At 36.6% G+C, this 21,094-nt stretch overlaps 1 protein-coding gene across 1 annotated transcript in view; it reads left to right on the top strand.

Moving 5' to 3' along the window:
* The window catches only part of LOC150109090 (phospholipase D1-like), a 558,765-nt gene that overhangs the window by 337,648 nt on the left and 200,023 nt on the right, over nucleotides 1–21,094 (top strand). The window lies entirely within an intron of this gene.

The following is a 21,094-nucleotide window of genomic DNA, read 5'->3' as shown; positions in this document are numbered from 1 at the left end:
CTCTGTCCTCTCTCTCTCTGAAAATTCTATAACCCTTTCATTCTATCACTATCTTCCATCAATCAAGTCTCATTAATGTCTATAATGGTTGGACAAGTTGAACTAATTAATGCCAGAAACTCCTTGCCCTTATTCTGAATACTTCTGAGATTAGTATACATAAACTGCAATACTCTCTTCATCTCGCAACCTTCCTTATACCTTGTGTTGATTATCCCTCTAATGTTAAGAACCTGGGTGGCTATATTCATCATCATGTGATCACCCTCCCACTTATCTGTGTCTAGGTTTCCTGAACCAACATTCACCTGTTTCTCTTCCCCTAACATGCACAATTTCATAGGCCACATATCATACTGGTTACCTTTACCCCTTTTTGATATTTTCAAACATCTTCTCATCTACTCTGAAGCTGGGCATGTATATTTGAGCAGTGTAGTTAAGATGTGGTTTTATCAATCATAAGAAGTTAAAGAATAACTTCCATATTCCCAGAAAAAAAAATCATTTCTGCACCATGCTTTATATGTTAATGTCTAGCAAAATTTCAATTTTATGATTATATCAACCTATATTTTTCACAAAGTCCTCAAAAGAAAGCAAAGCAATCATTACAATATATGGTTCCCTCCCCTCTCCCCTTTGATTTGAACAATATTGCAATATGACTGTGTGGAATTATGAGCTTCTGTGACCACCTACATTTTCTACAACCGAAGATTTCTTTAAATTTAATTAAATCATATTTCTTTGCGTACTCCAAGAGATTGATGAGGCTAGGGACTTAGGGGTATTGGTAGATAGGGAGATGAAGTTCAGAGGACACATTGCTAAGGTGTCCAAGATTGCACATAGGATTACTTGGTTGTTGAGGAACACACTGACATCCAGACATAAAGAGGTTATAATTCCCCTTTATAAAGCATTGATACTTCCACATTTGGATTACTGTGCTCAGGTCTGGTCACCTGGATTCCTTGGAGATGAGGAGGCTGTGGAGAGGGTTCAGAGAAGAGTGACCAAGTTGGTGAGTGATATAAAAAATGCTCCCTACATTGATAGATTGAGAGCTTGTGGATTGCAGAGATTGGTTGATAGGCGAAGAAGAGGGGATATGATAGAAACATTCAAATTACTAAAAGGTTTTTATAGGATTGATGCAGGGGAAATGTTTCAGCTGTGTGAAAGTGATGGAAGAACAAGAGGTCATCTCTGGAAATTAAAGAAGAGTGTGGTTAACAAAGGTGTCAGAACAAGGTTTTTTGCCTGGAGGGTGGTGAATGAGTGGAATTCATTGCCTGACTTAGTTGTGAGCTCTTCGTCTGTAAATGAATTCAAGAAGAGATATGACAGATATTGTTTTGCTAGTTTGGGTCTCCCGCGATGAGTCTACTGACTCCATGGAGATACCCGTAATAATAATAATAATAATAATATAGTTGGGATGTAAAACTCTGAAAAATTTGCATATGTGTTTTAATTGCCAATCAGTTCATTGAACTTTTGATAATTTTATATAATTTTATATACAGATGGTTAGGGCTCAACATGTTATGCAAAACACTGCTTACCATATAAAAAATGCATTTCCACAAGACTCTCTCTTTTTTTTTTTTCTTCTTTTTTTTTCTTTTTTTTTTAAGAAAAACTGTTTAATTGTGCTAGCACATGATGCTTGTACTGAAGAGTGAGAGAGTATAATTATCTTTATTATCATGACAGATAAGAATACTGGTACTGGTGGTATGCCATATCCATCAAAGAAGAAATTAACTTTCTAAAAACATTTTCTGTGTTTCCTTAAAGCAAAAAATTATTATGTTCAGAAAGTTATTTTTTATTACATAATAAATATTCTATTCAAGTGGATATTGAATACTACATTATTTCTTAGCCGAATAAGAAACTCAAAGATAAGAAATCTAATCTAAGAGTTTCATGCTGAATATAGAAAACTATATAAAGTTCGGCGGGTCCAAGTGTAAGCCAACACCTGGTAGTGCAATGCCAGGGAAACTCGTAGTAAAGGTGGAACAAGCACCAATCACTGTCCTTAATATTTTCCCATAATGTAAAACACAGCTCCTAGGAGATGTATTACTGTTCTACATTATGAGAGAAGGTCACTACCCAGACCGGTTTCGACCTTTTTTTTTTTTTTTTTGAGGTCTCATCAGTGAGTAGGAAGCTCAGACTATTGGAACCTTAGTATTACATCTAGGTCTACCTATAGTGACCTTTACTCATAATGTAGAACAGTAATACATCTCTTAATGATAAATGCACAAGAAAGATATTTAATTAACCAAATATTTCGGTTTCTTTCTTGTGTTTACGTGCATTTATCATTCAGTCTTATGTCACAAGTATCCTTAAAACAGCAATACATCTCTTAGTAGCTGTGGTTTACATTATGGGAAAACATTAAGGACAGTGATTGGAGCTTGATCCACCTTTACTTCGAGTTGCCCTGGCATTGCACTACCAGGTGTTGGCTTACGCTTGGACCTGCCGAACTTTATATAGTTTTCTGTATTCGGCATGAAACTCTTAGATTAGATTTCCTATCTTCGAGTTTCTTATTCGGCTAAGAAATAATGTGGTATTCAATATCTACGTAATTTTGAATAATATTACTTCACTGAAGTGAAGCCTGTTGGGTCTTATTTCAGTAAATAAATATTCTATTTTCTCCGGCTACTTGCCACATGTGAGTAGGTATGGGGTGAGTGTATTAGTTAAGTCCTGCAGATAGTAGATGCAAAAGTTAAACCAAAGGGTTGGATTTCCATTCTTATCTCTCCTAAACAATTACAGTCACCAAAAATAAAATAATACATTGTAAACACATACAAACCATAGTCGTTAATTTTATACAATAATCATTAATATCTTTGATTTCATTTACCAAAGAAAATTATAAATCATGCAATGTGACATATCACATAAATTTTGTATCAAATAAAGTCATTGACATATTTATGGCTTGGAAATGCAGATATTTTCATAATGTCTCATGATTTCTTATTTCTACCTTTTTTTATCCCAGGTGATTTCCAAAAAACAAAAAGAGATTAAAGGATTACTAATCCTTTGATTTGTATGGGTACCTCTAAGGAGTCTGAAAAATAATTGTAAGAGAGCCAAAGTATCCACACAGAATCTGTTTTACATTTCCTTGAACTTGTTAACAGACAAAGCACACAACAAACTCTTGCAAACAACTCATTCATCCTCTGTTCAATCAAAAAACCTAGTCTTCACAACCCTCATAACCTCAGTTGTAGCAAGGGTGTGAGGAATGGGATGGCCCTTGTTCTGTTCCCTCTAGCCAAGTATTGAAATATTTTATCAATCCTATAAAATTATTTTAGTAATATTTCTATTATATCTCCTGTGATGTTTTTGTTATATCCTTTTCTACCTATCAACTAACATTTGCAACCCACAAATCCTCAATCTATTATCATAGGAAGCATTCCACAGACCACTCACCTCTGGATCCCTTTCTACCACTTCCTCATCCATAAGGAAGGCAGGTGCTCATGAGGCAAGCATAGCTGCTGTGTGTAAGAAAAGCTCCAGGTTCAGATAAGTTATTCTTGAAATAATTAATTGTATGTGAGTGAGTGTTTGAGTGAGAGTTGAAGCGCACAACTATAAAAGTTGTTCGCTACTAGTATTATTAGTGTGTGGGATATTTTTTTCCTAAACTTAATTACAAATTCGTTGTTATTAGACCTTAGAGTAGTAACCAGCAGAGGAAAGATGTCGGCGGCTTTGTCATTGCATGAGTTAACTTAGACTTCAGTCATTTAAGTGTGAGGTGTGCTACGTGTATTCTTTTGATTACATACATGATTTGTGGATATTTAGGACAGATGGAAGGAGGGTGTGTGTGCGAAAATGAGCATTTGATGACAGAAAGTGTTAGTGGCGAGAATGAGTGCTCGTTTGAAAGAGAAGGCTGGTGTGAAAGAAAGGCAAAAAATTGTTAAAAAAATCATTGAAAAAGAAAACGAGTGATCTGAAAACCATAATGAATGGTAAAAAGGATGAAAGTGAGGCAAATGTGGCAGAAGGCAACGAAATCGAAAGAATGAATGAAACCAGAAATAGTGTGACGTAAGGTTCGAAAGTGGGAAAAATCGAAAGAATGAATGATAGCGAAAGTTGGATGCATGGACCCTAAAGTACGGAAACTCAATAGGATGAATAAGAGTAAAAGTGCGAAGCGGGGATCAAGAGTTCGAAAATTAGAAAGATTGAATGATAGAGAGAGAATGTGATGCCAGATTTGAAAGTTGAATTGGATTGGATGAGGCAAGAGATGAAATGGATGCGGAATGAAATTAAGAAAATTTGGGTGAAAACGATTAAAACAAATCATTTCATGCCGACGAACTGTCTGCGGATCCAAGCATACGTGACCACTTGGTAGTGCCACACCAGGGCAACTAGTTGCAAAGGTGGAGCAAGTTCCCCCACTATTCTTGATATTTTCTTATAATGTAAAAACACACAGCTCCTAGGAGATGTAGTACTGTTTTGCATTATGAGGAGAGGTCACTACCCAGACCTGTTTCAATCTTTTTTGAGGTCTCATCAGGGAGTAGCTAGACCTAGAATATCAGAGTTTAAGTGAAAAGAACTTGCATACTTTCGCTATATGATTGCCAGAAAGGTGTGTCACTATATTATATTATTATAACATATTATAACTAAGATGAAAAGCCAAATGGCTATTTTTTTCTGGCGAGGTTGATAAGTTAAGGGGATAAAACTTATCAACCTCGCCAGAAAAAAATAGCCATTTGGCTTTTCATCTAAAACAAATCATGTTGGTATAAAAGAGTTAATGAAAGACGAGCGAGTGACGTTGTATGGCAACTCCATTATTAAAGGTGTTCTGGATGAGAGGATGCACAAGGTATGTTTTCCAGGTGGTAAAATGAGTAGAATGATTGACGCATTGGATATGAGGAGGAAGGTACAAATGACTTGACAGAGGACAAAGAGCACGTTAGAATGGATATCAGGAGACTGCTTAGACAGATAAAAGAGAATAATGTGACAGGAAGGGTAGTAAGTGTGTTGCCTAGGTATGACTGTGGTGAGATGAGGTGGAGAGCAGGATTATGAATGATATGTTAACTGAAATGTGTGAGGAGAATGAGTACAGTTTGTTAATGTGTGGAATGAGTTTGTAGGATGAAGTGAACTATATAAGAGAGATGGACTGCATTTGAGTGGTTATGGTGTGAGTTGCTTGGAAAGATTGTTGCTGGAAGGTAGAGAAGTGAGTACAGAGAATGAATCAGATCAAGTGGAAAGTGATGTGAAAGAGCAGGAGAGATTGAAGAGGTGGTTATGAATGAGGAAGTGAGTGGCATGAGTATGGAAAAATGAGAGAATGGGTGTGCAAGAGGAATAGGGAAATGGGAAGGCCCAGGGTGGACAGGTGTACACAGCGTGAGAAAGGTGGATGCTCCAAGAGGATGTGAGAGCATGTGTAGAAAGAAAAGGGTTCTAAAATGAATAATCTGAAAGGGAAATGGCTGGAGACTGGCTATCTGATAAGTATCAACAAATTGTGTATGGGGGGGCAATATCCAGGAAAAGGAAAACCACTAGTGGTGTGCCTCAGGGATCTGTTTTAGGCCCATTACTGTTTAACTTGTATATTAATGATATTGGTGAAGATTTGAATGGAGATATTCAGTTGTTTGCAGATGATGCAAAGTTGGAACGAACCAGCCTTACAAGAAGACTTGAATAAATTGAGTGATTGGGAATGGGGATGTGAGTTCAATGTTGCAAAATGTAAGGTTTTAAAATTTGTAAAAAAGATGTGATGCAGAATTTATGCTTGGTGAGGATATATTGTTGGAGGTGGAGGAAATAAGAGATCTTGAGGTGATAGTGGATAAGGATCTGAAATTTAGTGGACACATTGCCAAAATCGTGAAGACAACACAAAGGCTTCTGGGAATGATGCAGAGGACACTGACTTGTAGATGTAGGGAGATTCTTGTTCCATTGTATAAGGCTTTGATTAGGCCACACATGGACTGTTGTGCCCAGATTTAGTCACCTGGTTTTCAGAAGGACAAAGAGATGTTGGAAAGGTAGTTTTTAACCTCTGGAATGTCGAGTATGAGGAGAGATTGAGAAGTTGCAATTTGCAGAGTCTGGTGAACAGGAGGAGGAGGAGGGGAGATATGATAAAGACTAACAAGTTAGAAAGGGATTGTTATAGGATCAATGCTGGAGAGGTTCTGCAGAAAATAGTGGGAGATCAGTGTAGAACCAGAGGTCATCCCTGGAAACTGTATAAAGAGGGTGTGAGCAGGGGAGTGAGAAGCAGGTTTTTTGCATGCAGATTTGTGAATGATTGAAATGCCTTGCCTGAGAGTGTGGTGTCTGCAGAGAATTCGAGTGTGTTTAAAGCACGGTATGATAAAAGGACCTCCAAGATGAGTGCTTGACTCCATGGGGTCTTGGCTAATAATAATAATAATATAAGAAATCCAGGTGATCAGACTTGCACAGTAATCCAAATGTAGCTCTATCAAGGTCATATAAAGAGGAATAAAAATTTACTTTTCTCTGCTTGTTAATTTGCTCTTCAATAACAAATAATCTAATGATTTGCATTGGTTACCTTAGCATTATGACCTCTGAACTTAAACACTCTATCTACCAACACCCTTCCCCTTTATCCCTAATTTCATCAATTTTCTGAAGTACATTTCACAGCTTGTAATATTTTCATCCCAAAATATATAGCTTTACATTTTTCCACATTAAACTGGCATCCATTATCGTTTGCTCATACTATGAACCTATTTAAATCATCCTGCAAGCCCTCTGTATCACCTTGATTAATAATTATGTCACCCAATGTGGCATCATCAGCAAACAATTGAATGTGTACCTTGAGGTCATTTCAAAATAAACAGTAATAGTCCAAGCCTTGCAGAAAACTGCTGGTCCCCCATTTTCTCCTGGACTCTGCTCCTCCATATACTACTGATAGGTATCTGTTCATCACTTTCTCTAATATCTCCATGACCAGTTCATGTCCATCCCTGTTTGTTCCAATTTGTGTAACAGTATTATTATCAATGTTATTTTTCACTACTAAATACTTAAATGAGATAACTGAAAATTTGCTTTTTATTGGTCAGAAATAGTAATGCTTAATAATACTCAAGGGTGTCAAAGGCAATTGTACCGTCATCTTAAATACGAGAGATTATGTATCAAAAATCTCAATTTTACTCTCCAACACATCTGCTTACTGTCAATTAGATTCTGACCCTACTTGGACGAACTATGTAGAAACCAACAACTTTCTGTGTAACATGAACACATGGCCCTCAGATCTTAAGAGGAAACTGAAATCTGTGCATCTATTAACTCCACATTTATATGGATCACCGAAAGTACACAAGACTCATATACCTCTCCATCCGATTATAGATGGGATAATCTTCCCCAACTTATTATCCAAACATCTCACACATCTTCTAAAAGCATACATTAGAAATACAGATGCATATATCAAAAATACACAACACTTTTTTGAAAGCTAAGAAAAATCTCCATATCTAGAACAGACGTTTTAGCAAGTTTAGATGTTGTGTCTTTATTTACAAATGTCCCAGTGAATGAAGTTATGACTTTCATAGAAAATCTGTTTCCTCAAGACATCTCCCAACTTTATAAACATTCTCTCAATTCAAATTTCTTCAGGTGGAATGGAAAAATCTACAAACAACTTGCAGGTCTTGCAATGGGAAGTCTTCTATCTCCTCCATGTGCAGACTTATTCATGAAAAAGTTTGAAAATGACATCTTATTACGTACAGATCCTAAACCATCAGTGTGGTAGAGATATGTTGATGACATATTTATAATATGGAAACTCAGTGTGGCAGAGCTATATGATTTTCTAACTTCCATAAACTCATTTCACCATAAAATTAAGTTCACCTTAGACCTTGAAAATGAAGGGAGATTACATTTTCTGGACATATTAATTACAAAACAAACTAACAAAAGCATTTGTCTTAATGTGTACCACAGGTCATTACCTGCAGAACAGGGTGATCTCTATTATAAAAGACGAAAGAATATTAACAGAAGAATTAGATTATATTCTCTAAATTTTAACTAACAATGGATATCCAAAAAAAATCACAAAATGAATATTTTCTCCAACCCCTCTCCACAGCAAATCCAGGACACTCATTACAGGACTTCAATTTCCATTCCTTTTGTTGGTATACTTTCACAAAAAATTGCCAACTTCCTGCGTTCTCACAGCATTAGGAGGTAGCCCTCAAACCGATTAGGAAAGTACAGAATATGCTATGCTCACCTAAAGACCAGAATGCTTTCAATAAACACCCTGGAGTTTACAACATTCCTTGTTTTTGTGGCCTGAATTAAATTGGACAAACTTCGAGAAGTCCAGAAATAACACAAAAAGAGCATATTGGAGATGTTAACAACAACAGAGATTACAGTACTGGTTTAGCATTCCATTTTTCCACTAACCATAACACTGAATGGGATAAAAGTACTCTGTCATACATAGAAGATGACTATAGCTCCCACAACATAAAAGAAGCCGCAGTAGTAATCTGCTTACAAGGCATCCTGAACAGAAACCAAGGGATGATCCTTTGTGATATCTGAAAATCACTCATGAGATCTCTCCACATGTCAGAGTTTAATTTCTCAGCTAATTATAGGATGCACCTGCTTAACAATGGCTGACCAAGTGCTAGCATCCACGCTCCAGTTATTTATATTGTGAAATGGTTCCTATGAATTTGCTATTTTTAATTTTTCAGTTATGTATTGCATCAAAAAGTATTACTATTGCATCAAATTTCCGACCAATAAAAACCCAATTTTCAGTTATCTTATTTAACAGTATTATTATTATTATAATTATTGTTAACATCTGACCTCCATGGAGTCCGAGACTCATCATGAGAGGTACACATTATTCCACATAATGCTCATCCAACCATGCCTTAAACTGATTTAGTGTGTCTACATTCACAACACACTCATGCAATGCATGTCACTCACCACTCTCCATGATGGCCTCTTGTTTTACATCCTCTCTCATTATATGAAAAAATCTCCTCTATGTCAACCTGATAACAACCCCTGACTCACTTATATATCTCAATCATATCTCCCCTCCTCCTCCTCCTATTCACAAGGCTTTGCAATTCACATTCTCTCAATCTATCCTTGAAAGACCTCTGATCAACTAGTAAATCATCTCTGGACCCTTTCTAACATATCCTCGTTTCACACAGATTGTGCCAACTGACCTGGTTGGCCTAGCGGTTAGCATATCTGCTCTCCAGCCAAAAGACTGCGGGTTCGAATCCCCCCCATGGGTATGGATGTTTGTGATTGTTTGTGAAAATACTAGTAGTAGTGGTGGTGGGCAGTAGATGGCATTGGTGTAGATGATGATGGTAGTTGTGGTTCATTGTAGTTAATGAATTAAGTGGTTGAGACAGAGAGTTGTAGTGTTGGTGCCTTCCCTCAATGAGTCTTTGGACTCCCTGGAGGTGTCACATAATAATAGTAATAATAATAATAATAATAATAATAATAATAATAATCCACGTGAGGCTTGATCAAGGTCTTATACAGAGACATCATAACCTCTTTGTTTCTACATATTAGGGTCCTCCACATCATTGCCATTTTTCGATGCGATGTCTTCACAACTTGTTCAATATGGCTCCTTTATTTCAGGTCCTTGTCCACCATCATGCCTCCTAGATCTATCATCTCCTCTACTTCCTTTAAAGTTTTCCCTTCAAGTGTTTACTTTAGATCCCATCACTGTTCACTAAATTTCAAAATCTTACACTTTGCAACATTGAACTGATAGTTCCACTAATCTGCTCATTCATGCATTCAATTCAAGTTTTCCTGTAAGGCCATAGCATCTACTTGACTCTGCATTGCTTTCCCCAATCTTGCATCATCTACAAACAATTGCATATCACTAGATAAACCCACCCCATCATTAACATACAAATTGAAGAACAATGGTACCAAAACCGGCCTGGTTGGTCGAGTGGTCAGCGTATCTGCTCTCCAGCCAAAAGGCTGTGGGTCCGAATCCCGTCGTGGGCATGGATGTTTGTGATTGTCCGTGTGAAAATACTAGTGGTAATGATTGGCGATAGTTGGTGTAGTTGCGGTTGATGATGGTAGTTGCGGTTTGTTGATTGAGTGGTGGAGACAGAGAGTTGTAGAGTAGGTGCCCTCCATTAATGAGTCTTTGGACTGCCTGGAGTTGTTATGTAATAATAATAATAATTAAACTGACCCTTTGGTACACCAGTAGTGACCTTCCTCTTTTGACATAGTGCACCCCCCATATACAACTTTCTCATACCTATCTGACAGCCAGTCACTGATCCAACTCAGAAGTATGTTATCCAGTCCAATGTGTTACAATTTATTTAAAAGCTTGTATTGTGGCAGTCTATCAAAAGCTTTTGCAAAATCTAAGTACACCACTGTATATGTCTTCCCTGTCCAAAGTATTTGTTGCCTTGTTATAGTACATAAGTAAGTTAGTAAAACATGATTTCTTCTTAACAAACTCATGCTGCTCACCATAGAGAATACTGCTGTTTTAAACCCATTTCTGTATCCTGCTTCTCACAAATCTTTCTCTAGTACCTTCACTACAATTGCAGATATACAGATTGTCCTATAATTTGCAGCCACACAATTATCACTACCTTTATGAAGTGGAGCAATTTTACCTTCTTTCCACAACCTTGGAACACATGCTGTTGAAAGATTCTTATTAAACAGGCATGCTAGTGCTACTGCCAATTCCTTGAAACATTCCCTTAAGACACATGGTGATATGTCATCAAATGCTTTTGCCTTATTGACATTATGGTTATTTATTTCTGTAAATATTTCCTGCCCACTCACAATTAAGATATCCTCTACACTTAAGTTGTTCATGATTCCACCCTGATGAGGATGAAACCACCCTTATAAATTGATCAATGAATACCTCAGCAAACTCTTGTGCAGCAGCTACCATTCTACCATTTTCATCCATTAACATTATCTTACCATAATCATTCTCCCTTACATTTGATATATCTAAAAATCTCCCTATTGTCCTGAAATGTCAATTTCTGCTCATACTTCACTTTTGTTTTCCTCACTGACTGAGTCACTCTCCTGGTTTGTTCTTCATATTGTTCATGTAACTGATTATTACCATCATTCAACTTGTACTGCTTCCAAAGTTCCTACTTCTTCCAGATATCATGCTTAAGCCACTCCTACTCATTCATCCATTTTAAACTTACATAATTCAGCCTTTATTATTATTATTATTGATGTGTGACACCTCCAAAGACTCATCGAAGGAGGATACCTACTCTACAATTCTCTGTTTCCGCCACTCAATCCACCAACTAAAATGAATCGCATCATCTACACCAATGCCATCTACTGTCCCACCACCATCACTAGTATTTTCACAGACAATCACAAACATCCATGCCCATGGATTTAAACCCACAGCTTTTTGAATGGAGAGTGGTTAACTAACCATTCAGTCAACCAGGCCAAAAGCATTTTGGCTTTCGGAATACATTCACATGATGATGCTGTTCTGTCTTCCTTTGTAAATTCCCAAGCAGAATCTATTTCCTTACCACTGAATTCCTCATTCCATGTTATAGCTCCAAACTGTCTCTTAAGCTTTCATAATTACCAGCTTTGTACTTCCACATATATCCTTTCCTCAGAGAAGTCTGCATATAGCTAACAACAACAACCCAGGTGATCACTTCATGATCACTCTCCACAGAGTGGAGGTAAGTGCAAAATCTCACTCACAGTTACATCCTCTGATGAAATTATCAGATATAAAACTCTTGATCCTTGTGTGCCTTCCTTCACATGCTGCCTGAGATAGTTATCTCTCAAGTACCTGGGAATAATTTTGCTTATTCCCAAATGGTATCTCTTCATTCCAGTCTATACCACCATAATTAAAGTCATCTATAAAATTACCCTTCCTTTATTTACCTAATCCAAGTTGTTTATATGTTTCTTTATACTATCCTCTACATTCCCTGCAACATCCATATAGCAACCCATATAGCAACATCCAGCTAAATATGCCCTTCTATCAACTTCTACTTTACACCACAATGTCTATTAACCAGTGCCACTATTTCCCTCTTTCATGTCTATCTTATGTGGACATTTTTCCCCTGCTATCATCAGCAGCTCTTCCCTTCTTGTCCTTTCTATCCTCACAAAAAATACTGTATCCTTCTATTTCTATTTCCATTAATATGTCATCTTCATTCAACCATGTTTTACTTATTCCAGTGATTGTGGTACTTTCTAGCTTTGCCCTACTATGTGAACAAATTGCTGTTACCCATATTCTCTTGGCCGACATCAATGAGGCAATTCGTGTGTTAGAAGAAGAGCTTGCCGCTATGCTGAACCATGACCTTTGGACAATTCTTTATGATGTCTCTATGAATAGATTCAATCAGTGAAACTATTTCACTGAAATCAGTGAAAATATTTCTTTTCCCTTATTTCTGATAATTCTTGTAGATAAACTTATACATTGGTAACACATGACTATTAAATTATTTCAGGAAATGACAACATATACTAAACATTAATTAAATGAAAACTTTAATCAACACTTTCTAGCTTTGCCCTACTATGTGAACAAATTGCCACTACCCGTGTTCTCTTGGCCAACATCAATGAGGCTATTCATGCATTAGAAGAAGAGCTTGCCGCTATGCTGAACCACGACCTTTGGATGATTCTCTATGATGTCTTGTGTGTTTCAGCAGAGAAAGAATTTTAAAAAATACAATGTCGGCACATCAAAAAATTTGAAAATCTGAAACAGGCTAATTACTGAAAAAGAACTCTACCTCTGAACCTCAACTACTGCTCAACACAGTAATTAGCCTGTTTTCCATTACCTTGAAATCTGAAGCACTCAGCGCACTTGCACGTGGCCACAATTTCGCCTTATCACTGAAGAAAATACCTTCCGAAGAAATAATGATACGTGAAATCCGCAGCCTTCCCAACCATATTTCCAACAATATCAGATTGGATGTAGCTGGTGTTCTTTCCAGCAAAACCACCAAAAACCTTACTATTTCTCTATTGTTCTTCATTTCTTGTAGAGCTTTATATTCTTCTTTGGATAGGTTGGTTTTTGGTGGTTTTGCTGGAAAGAAATGCCAATCTGATATTGTTGGAAATATGGTTGGGAAGGCTGCGGATTTCACGTATCATTATTTCTTCGGAAGGTATTTTCTTCAGTGATAAGGCGAAATTGTGGCCATGTGCAAGTGCGCTGAGTGCTTCAGATTTCAAGGTAATGGAAAACAGGCTAATTACTGTGTTGAGCAGTAGTTGAGGTTCAGAGGTAGAGTTCTTTTTCAGATTTTCAAATTTTTTGATGTGCCGACATTGTATTTTTTAAAATTCTTTCTCTGCTGAAACACACAAGACATCATAGAGAATCATCCAAAGGTCGTGGTTCAGCATAGGGCAAGCTCTTCTTCTAATGCATGAATAGCCTCATTGATGTTGGCCAAGAGAACATCTGCATTGGTAAGGGAAATGCCACTGTGGTTCTCAACCAAACAGACTACAGATAAGCTTACTTCTTTATTGTTAGATCAATCTACCTACCTCCCTATTGAATATGATCCCACCAGCTCCCAAATCAGAATACTCCAAAGGTTCCTTAAGAAGGTTACTTCTTGGCCTGTGGAAGTTACTAACAAACTAAAGCCTTTTAACTCTAGACCCCCCCCCCAAATATATTGACTACCAAAAGTTGTAAACAAAATGTGCCATTATATCCCATTGTGGATGACATTGATTCTCCCACATATAAATTAGTCAAACATCTAGCCAAAACGCTCACACACTATACTGGCAACACACCATCACACATAAAAAACTCAGCCGCTTCAAAGCCAGTATGGAAAACCTCTCACTCCAACACACTGACATAATGGTCAGTTTTGATGTCCTCTCCCTATTCACGAATGTCCCACTCAAAGATACCTTAGAGCTCATCCAAGCCAGATTTCCTCCCAATATCTCAGCCCTATTTCAGTTCACAATGAACTCAAGCTATTTCATTTGGCATGGAAAATTCTACAAACAGATAGAGGGGGGACAGCCATGGGTTCTCCACTCTCCCTACCCATGGCCAACTTCTTTATGGAGACTTGAAGAAAAATCCTTAAACTCAGCCCCACAAAAACTCACTGTTTGGCTATGCTACATGGATGATGTGTTCGCTGTTTGGCCACATGGCTCAGATACACTGCATATCTTCTTAACACACTTAAACAACCAAACACCCCCAGAATCCAGTTCATCTTGGAAAAGGAAAAAAACAATGGTATACCGTTCCTATACACTCTGATTGCCTGATGGATCTTGGCTTTCTCTGTTTACAGAAAACCAACCCATACAGGCAGATACAATCACCAGCAATTCCCCCCCCCATCTAACAACAATATGGGGTTATAAAAACCCTATATTACCTTGATTCACTCAGGATTTCTCCATGAGTGCAGGTCACAAAGATGCCTCCAACGATCTCGATCTTCTCTCTTCCATTATACCCATAGATTGCACTAGTGGATCTTCCCATCTTGTGGGTGGTGTTCCTGGTTTTCTCTTTATTCTTGGTTGCCAGTTGAGCATTCTATATGCCCATCTGTTATCCCTGAGTCTGGCTATGTGACCTGCCCATCTCATCTTGCTTTCATATACTACAGTTACGAGATCTTTTATGTCTGATCTCTTTCTTAGTTCTGTGTTTCTAACATGTTCCATTTTGCTGATGTTACAAATCTTGCATTCTATTGCATGCTGAGTTATTCTGAGAGTCTCTTCTTCTTTTCTTGTCGTGTTCCATGTTTCTGATCCATATGTGAGTGATGGAAGAATGTCACTATTAAATAGTTTTGCCTTCGCAGAGATGTCAAGATTTGGATCAGTAAGTGTTTCTTTTAGTCTGCTGAATGATAGCCATGCAGCTTTATTTCTTTTTGCTAGTTCTTCAGATAAATTGTTATTCATTTTTATTGTTTGTCCTAAGTAATTGTAGGAGTCAACTTGTTCTATAGGGATGTTATCAATACATAGGTGACTGTCACTTGCATAGATGTTTTTGATCCATTTTGTTTTTACTAGATTCATTTCTAAGCCTATCTTACTGCTGTTTGTGTATGTTTTTTCACCCATTTCTTCTAGGTCTTTTGGGTTGTGGGATATACTAGATCATCGGCAAACATAAGGATTTGTAGTTTTTCACCATCTATGCTTTTTCCTACATTTAGGTCTATTTTTTTCAGAATGCATTCTAAAGTGCTGGTAAATAGATTTGGAGAGATCACATAGCCTTGACGGACCACTCTCTTTATATCTATATAACAGGGCAAAATTAATCTGTTCAGATGACAGTGCCCCTAACCACTGAACTAAACCATATCCTTAATACATGCTTAGCCAATGGCTACAATCCCCAAAAAATCCAGAAAATATTAAAACCAGTTAACCACAACCCCCCCCCCCTTTTTCAAAAAAACAAAGATTACACTAAATCTATCACCATTCCTTACATCTTGAGCACCTCTGAAAAGTTAACCAAAATTCTAAAAAAAATGACTTGACGACCTGTTACAAACCATATAAGAAATTGGCATTCTTTATCTGCTCCACCAAAGACCAGCCACTTTCCCTAGACCTGCCTGGAGTATACCAGGTCCCTTGCAGCCGTAAACTGTCCTGCTATGGCCAAACAGGCAGGACAGCTAATATCAGGATATTCAAACACAAAAATACATCCGGTTTCACTGTTATAGCCATTTTGATTCTTTAACGATACTTGTGACATAATGATTAGAAATATATACACGTTTACACGAGAATAATGTTTAATTTGCCAAATATTTTGGTCTGAATATTACAGACCATCTTCAGTGGCTACATAGGAATAGTTTTAAAAAACAAGGTGGAATACGAACAATTGATCATTCACACACATAGAACGAGCCGCATGATGTTATATCGCTAAGTATTAGAGGAGTAAACATTTTTAAAGTCATAATTAAATATATTAATTCAGAAATTCATGTAATAATCTTAAATAACATTAGACTGATATAGGAAATTTACATTAAAAAAAAAAAAAAATTAATGTGTTATTCTGATTAAACTTTCCCAAATTTTCGATATGGATATACAGTCATTACGACTCAAGTTAGGATGTTGAAGGTAAGGCCTCCACACTTTCTTTAAATAAATGTTCAAATTTGTAGCGACATCTGTGTAGGAGGAGAGTCTTGGACCAAAGGATGTTGTGGCTTGTTTCTATTCCCTGCTGAGCTAATCCAGATTTCTCGGGTTTGTTGTGCTGCTCTTGAATTCTTTTTTCTATAGAATCTCCAGTTTGTCCAAAATAGGAAAGATTACAGTTACACAGAATTTGATACACACCAGATAGAGACACAGTTGAGCATTTATCTTTAGAAGAAGGAAAATCATTGGATAATTTGTTAATAGGTATATAAGTGGCTGTTAAATCATATTTCTTCGGAATTCTTGAAATTGGTTCTGAAATCCTGGAAATGTAAAGAATTGGAACTCAACGTATTGAACTTTGCTGTTCTGTGTTGGATTGTAGGAATCGAAAAGATGTTGTGCACTCTTTTTGGAGAAGCCATTTACTTTCATGTGATGTTTGATAGTCGAAAGTTCTTTCTATAATAAATGAGAAATTGAACAATTAGTTTTGGCTCATTGGATTAAACATTTTATGATTCTTGTTTTTTGACAAGGATGATGAGCAGATTCTTTGAGAATATAACAACCTGTGAAAGTTAGTTTTCTGTAAACTGTTGTTGTAAGAATACCTGAAGGTGAACGGATGAGAAGGACGTCTAAAAATGATAACTTGTTGTCTTTTTTCAATCTCCATGGTAAACTTTATACGAGGATGTAAGGAATTGATACTGCTTAAAACAGAAGGTAAGGAGTCTCTGTTGTGAAGGCATACAGCAATGATGTCGTCTATATATCTAACCCAAAAGGATGGTTGAGGGAATATAGATGAGAACAAAGTTGGCAAGAGCAGGAGAGAGGGTGGACTTCCCATGGCTGTTCCTTCCACTTGGGTTGTAAAATTTTTTCTAGAGTGCATTACGAAATCAAATAACTTTATAATATATGAAATATTAGGCAAATTAAACATTATTCTTGTGTAAACGTGTATATATTTCTAATAGCCATTCTGGACTTGTGGACCATGCTCTGGATATCCGCCACACAATACGATGGAAGAAAGCCACTTTATTACACCGCAGCAAATATAAATACGAAAGATTATTCATGGAATCGGCCTCAGCTCTAAAAAAACTTCCCAAACCTCAACAAATTTGGGTGCATGAGACTGTCCCAAATTTGGGAAGCTTGCATCATGAGAACATCAGCCCAACAGCCAAGACAACCCAATTTAGCCTGCTAGAGGGCACCTTTAGGACTCTAGGAACAACGTTAGTTACTCTCTTCGGCCTCATTTGCTTGTTGTTAGTGCCTGTATGCACATATCATAGTTTTATGTTCTCACGAAGATGGCAATGTAACATTGACGAAATATAGGAAGTGTTGATTAAAGTTTTCTTTTAATTAATATTTAATATACGTTGTAATTTCCTGAAATAATTTAATACTTATTTCTGATACTCGGGCATGTGCAAACAAACACAGCAGTTCATTTTTAGGTCTATAACCAGTCCTATCCAAGCCACTTGTTGGTTGTGATTTCCTCACCATACCACACCTACCCTTCCCCAATCAGCTGTATCACTGCTTATCATATATATCCGTTCAAGCTCAACTTCCCCACCCACATCTCAGTATACTCCATTTCCATACACACATTCACTATTACTTTCAACAAATACTTTTCATACTTCTCATTTTCAATAAAAACTTCTGCTGTGTGAAGAGTTGATACATTTACTTGCGCATTGTTGTGTGTACAAGTTTGTTGTGCTCTGATGATGCTGATTTGTATATTGTCCCAGTTAATTTCCTGATGATTCTGTTAGTTAGTAGACAGAAAACATGTCAAAGTTTATTGTTATTCTTTTCCAATAAATCTGTGTGTAGATCCTGCAGTTGATTTCTGTTAGAAATAGTGCTGGCGTTTTAATAGAGACTAAGTTGGAGAATTAAGTAGTAGGGGAGACGGTTACATATGTATGGCAGAGTGGAGTAGAGTGCCCTCCTGCAATGAGTCCTTGGAGGTGTCATGTAATAATATATGTATGTTTAGTATGTCATTTTAGACCACAAAACTAATGTAATAAAAATAACTAACACTGGGTTTATTGGTTGTAAAGATTTAATACTACTAGGTCACCAACTAGTTTCGCCACATAAATTAGTGGCTTCATCTGGGTTTGGATGAACATACAACAAATATAAATAAACAACAAGCACAGATTATGAATCAATACATTGCTAAAAATAAATAAATAGTGAATGCATAGGAACTGTTACATAAGCAATAGAAACACTTGGAGCTTGGATGCTGGCACATGGTCAGTCATTGTTCAGCAGGTGCATCCGATAATTAGCAGAGAAGTTAAACTCTGATATATTTAGACATCTGATGAGTGACTTGCAAATGTCACACAGAATCATCCCTTGGTTTCTTTTTTAGTGTACCTTGTGAGTGGATTACCACTGTATCCTCTTTTATGTTGCGGAGCTGTGGTCTTCTTCTATGTATGGCATGGAGCTCTTATCCCATTTAATGTTGTGGTGAATGTTGGAGAAATGGAATGCCAACTCTGAACTGTCCTCTCTGTTGTTGTTGATGTCTCCAATATGTTCCTTTTGTCTTATTTCTAAACTTCTCAAAGTATGTCCTATGTATTTAAGGCCACAAGAACATGGGATATTGTAAACTTCAGGATGTTTGTTGAAACAGTTGTGGTATTTTGGTGAGCATAACAGATTTCGTACTGTCATAATTAGTTTGAAGGCTACTCTAATGTCATGAAATTTCAGGAGATTAGCAGTGTTTTGCGAAAGTTTGCCAACAAAAGAGATGGAAATTGAAGTTCTGTAATGAATTCATGGATTTGTTGTAGAGAGGGGTTAGAGAGTAGTATTCTTTTTGCTATTTTTTTAGGATATCCATTGCTGATCAATAGTTGAGAATAGAATGTCATTTTTCTGTTAATGTTCATTCAACTCTTATAATAGAGATTATCCTCCTTTTCAGCATATATACAATGCCCAATTTTTGGGCATTATACATACGGTGAAATATGGTGCACCGAGGGGAAATGTAGATAACAATCTGTATGAGTCGGCTTATGGTACACACTAAGAAAAATGCCTTCGTCTGTTTGTTTTGTAATTAAAATGTTTAGAAAAGGTAATTTTCCTTCATTCTCAAGTTCTAAGGTGAATTTGATTTTATGATGGAAGAAGTTAATAGATGCCAGAAAATCATATAACTCAGCTTCACTGTGTTTCCATGTTATAAATATGTCATTGACATATCTCTACCAAATTAACAGTTTAGGATTTGTAGATTAATAGACATCATTTTTGAACTTTTGCATGAACAAGTCTGCAGGAGGAGGAGATAGAGGGCTTCCCATTGCAAGGCCCAAAAGTTTTTTGTAGATTTTCCCATTCCATTGGAAAAAATTTGAGTTGAGACAATGTTTATAGTTGAGAGATGTCTTGAGGGAACAGATTATTTATAAGTACCATAACTTCATTCACAGGAACATTTGTAAATAACAATACAAGATCCAGACTAGCTAGAATGTCTGTTTGTGAGATAAAATTTTTTCCTAGTTTTTTTTACAAAGCGTTGCATATTTTTGATATAGACATTCATGTGTCTAATGTGCTCCTTTAGAAGATGAGCAAGATGTTTTGATAACAAATAAGTTGGCAAGCTAATACCATCTCTGATCGGTCAAAGAGGAATATTGGTCTTGTGTACTTTTGATGATCCATATAAACATGGAGTTAATGGATGCATGGATTTCAATTTTTTCTTAAGATTCGTGGGCCATGTAGTCATGTTGCATAAAAGATTGTGGTTTTTTACATGGTTTGTCCAGGTAGGGTCAGAATCTAACTGAGAGTAAGTAGAGATATCAGAACGTAAAATTTATGTGGTGAAACTAGAAGGTGACTAGTAATATTAAATCTTTACGACCAATAAACCCAGTGTTCTTTATTTTTATTACAATGTGTATGTTTCTTTTGACTGGCAATGTGAACTTTGTAACATTATAGTTAATATGATTTGGGCCTTGCGTGTGCAACCTCCAGGAAGTAAATTATTTTCCCTGCTTCTCCAAATGCACACCGATATCACATTATTCTGATGTTCTCGAACTGTCTGCACCATTGTTACATATGTTTTGACACCATAACTGCTCATGCTACCAATGCATTATCTGACATGACAAACATTTTTCCTCTTATAGGGCTATCTACTAAGAAATGTCACTTGGTATGAAATTCTGAGGTGAAAAAAATATTTTCACAATACTTCATTGTTCCTATGGCATAAAGACCTATGACTTAAACCATAAAGATGCTAATACTCAATAGAATGTTGTGATGTTATCATTTGTTGACATCATGACATTGTACCAGAATTAATTAATTCATCTTTAATTTACTTCCGGAATGTTTATAGAACTTCCAGTGTATCAAATAATAATAATACATTTGCTGAGACTATTTTCAAACTAATTAATTTTTTTAACTAGCCATTTACCTAAAAAGAATTCCTTAGGATTCATGACTTAATTTCTTAATGGTATTAACATCACCAAACAATTTAATCAAAAGATGTTTTATTAACTGCTTATATTTCGCTGAATTTCAAATCAGCATCATCAGAGCAAAACACACTTGTACACGTGACAGTGAGTAAGTAAAACAA

Source organism: Typopeltis vanoorti, chromosome 2 (genome assembly GCF_054136105.1).
Source record: "Typopeltis vanoorti isolate ZY-2024b chromosome 2, IOZ_Tvanoo_1.0, whole genome shotgun sequence".
Taxonomy (NCBI): domain Eukaryota; kingdom Metazoa; phylum Arthropoda; class Arachnida; order Uropygi; family Thelyphonidae; genus Typopeltis; species Typopeltis vanoorti.
Note: the sequence above shows the minus strand (reverse complement) of the source record. Positions and strands in the feature narration are given on the sequence as shown.